Source organism: Elephas maximus, chromosome 3 (assembly GCF_024166365.1).
Source record: "Elephas maximus indicus isolate mEleMax1 chromosome 3, mEleMax1 primary haplotype, whole genome shotgun sequence".
NCBI lineage: Eukaryota > Metazoa > Chordata > Mammalia > Proboscidea > Elephantidae > Elephas > Elephas maximus.
In genome coordinates, this window is record NC_064821.1 from 115,023,105 (window position 1) to 115,025,682 (window position 2,578).

Below are 2,578 nucleotides of genomic sequence, written 5' to 3' on the forward strand. Positions count from 1 at the left end.
AAAGGAAGACACACAATGTGATATATTGACACAGTGGCTGCAACAATGGGCTCAAACATAGCAACGATTGCAAGGATGATGTAGGACCAGGCTGTGATTCATTCTTTTGAACACAGGGGTACTATGAGTCGGAACCTACTCCATGGCACCTAACCATAACAAGAACAACAGGGCATAAAGTTCAAGTACAATAACAGTGTGTTGTGTTCGGCACAGAGAGAGGAGCCATAAGTTATGAGGGAGGGGTAGAGAACTTTCCAGAAGAGATGGCTTTTAAATGGAGTGACTAAGGATATGTAGGATATTGACAAGAGGAGAATTAGTCACTGGTGCAGTGAGTTGGTGTGCAATCTCCAGTGGGCCCTGGTAATACACTCACAGTTTCTTGCCACTTTTCTCCTCCATGAGCATCTCTGTGCCCGTTAGCTCTGATCAAGAGCCCTTCTACATGGCCTAGAGCAAGCCCCTAAGCCAAGGGTACTCCGTAGATAGCCATTTTGTTTTCAGTCTATGGTTGCCAGCTTGGGAGAATAAAGGCAAAATGAACAAAACACACACACAAGAAAACACAAAACAAATAAAAACACTACCAACAAAACAAAGATCCTTAGAGATTCTAGGTAAGTTTTTTTTTTACATCAGGTGGGTAATAGGCTGATGTTGTAACAAGGTTTGAGGGAGGCACGTGTTACAGGAAGGTGTGAAAACCCAATCATCACACTTGCAAACGGAAACCAATCTCTAGTTAAGTTTTGAAGCTTCTTGCTAATTACCTGTAACCCAGTCAGATTCTGCCTCCAGATGAATCCTAGGAAGTCTTCAGGGGAAACTGCTCCTTTCCCCAGGGGTAAGTTCTTATCATTGAATGGGAACCTGCCTGGCTTGAACACTGAGTATGCTGACTCTGGATAAAAATTTACACACTTACAAAAACCCTCTGAACACTTGATGGCGCCCTTAGAGTGGTGGAGAAGCCAGATGGTGATCCATGATATGATAACTGGATAGTATTACTATGCACCTATTGTGTGCCTGGCTGCTTATGTAATTATTACTTTTTCTCCTAACAAGCTTATAGATTAGGTGTTTCCATCTCCCATTTTCAAATGAAGAAACAAATGCTCAGAGAGGTTGAGGGACTTATTAAGTTCCACACAGTCAGAATGTGGAAGATCTGCAAATTAGGTCCAGATTTAAATGGCTTTAAGACAGGAGCTCTTTCCATTTCACCCGGCATAGGAAGAGGTATACAGAAACTCAGGGTCAAAACCTCAGGATGTGAGATGATTCTGTCTCTTACTAACAGTAGACTCTTCATGACACTTATTTTCTGGGACCTGCTTCCCTAAAATAGGTGTAATAATAACCCATCTGCTGCCCATTTGACTCTGTTGTCATGGTGCTCCAATAAGATCCTATAATGTCACTGGTGTGGAACAGTACAAATGTTAATCACTAACATTTCTTGGGGGATTGAACCTGATGGGAAGTTTGAGAATAATTCCCAGTCATTTCCTTCCAAAGATGAAGATCTGGACGTTTTTACAATAGTGGTAGAGTGTGATCGTCAAGAGCACAGACTTCAGAATCAGATGTATCTGGGTTTCAACCGTGGCTTTGTCCTCTTCTTATTGGCTGTGGTAGGCAGAGTAATGGCCCCTCAAAGATATCATGTCCTAATCCCCAGAACCTATGAATACGTTAGGCTATATGAAAACCAAAACCATACCTGTTGCTTCAAATGGGTCCTGATTCTTAGTGATCCTGTAGGACAGAGTAGAACTGCCCCACAGGGTTTCCAAGGCTGTAAATCTTTACGGAAGGAGACTGCTACATCTTTCTCCCGTGGAGCAGCTGGTGGGTTCAAACCACCCACCTTTTGGTTAGCAACCTAGCACTGAACCTCTGCACCACTGGGGCTCCTAATAGGTTACCTAGCAAAGGTGAATTAAGGTTTCAGGTGGAACTGTGGTTGCTAATCAGCTGACCTTGAGATGAGGAGACTGTCCTGGATTATCTCAGTGGGACCAATGTAATCACAGGGTCCTGCTAAGTGGAAGAGGGAGACAGAAGAGAGAGAATCAGAGAAGAAGATGTGATGATAAAAGCAGAGGTCAGAGTGATGCAATCACTGGTTTTGAAGCTTGTGGGAGACCACAAGGGAAGAAATCTGTGCAGCCTCTAGAAGCTGAAAAAGGCAAGGAAACAAATTCTTTCCTAGAGCCTCCAGAAGGGAATATAGCCTCACCGACACCTTGATTTTAGCCTAGCAAGACCCATATTGGACTTCTGACCTCCAGACAATAAGAAAATAAATTTATGTTGTTTTAAGCCACTAAGTTTGTGCCAACTTGTTACAACAGTCATAGAAAACTGATATACTAGCTATGTTGCCTTGGACAAATTGCCTACCCTCTCTGAGACTTACATGTATCACATAGTAAATAATCAACCGGTAAATATTAGCTAAGGATCCCTGAGTGGTGTAAATGACTGAAAGCTTGATTACTAACTTAAAGATTGACAGTTTAAACCCACCCAGAGTTACCTTGGAAGAAAGACCTGGTGATCTGATTTC

General features: G+C 42.6%; 1 non-coding gene across 1 annotated transcript; it reads right to left on the bottom strand.

Annotated features, from left to right (window-relative positions):
- Positions 1 to 636: 636 nt before the first annotated feature.
- Positions 637 to 739, bottom strand: LOC126074180 (small nucleolar RNA U13). The gene has a single exon (XR_007516982.1). It is a non-coding gene; the product is annotated as a small nucleolar RNA U13 (small nucleolar RNA).
- Between the last annotated feature and the right edge of the window lie 1,839 nt (positions 740 to 2,578).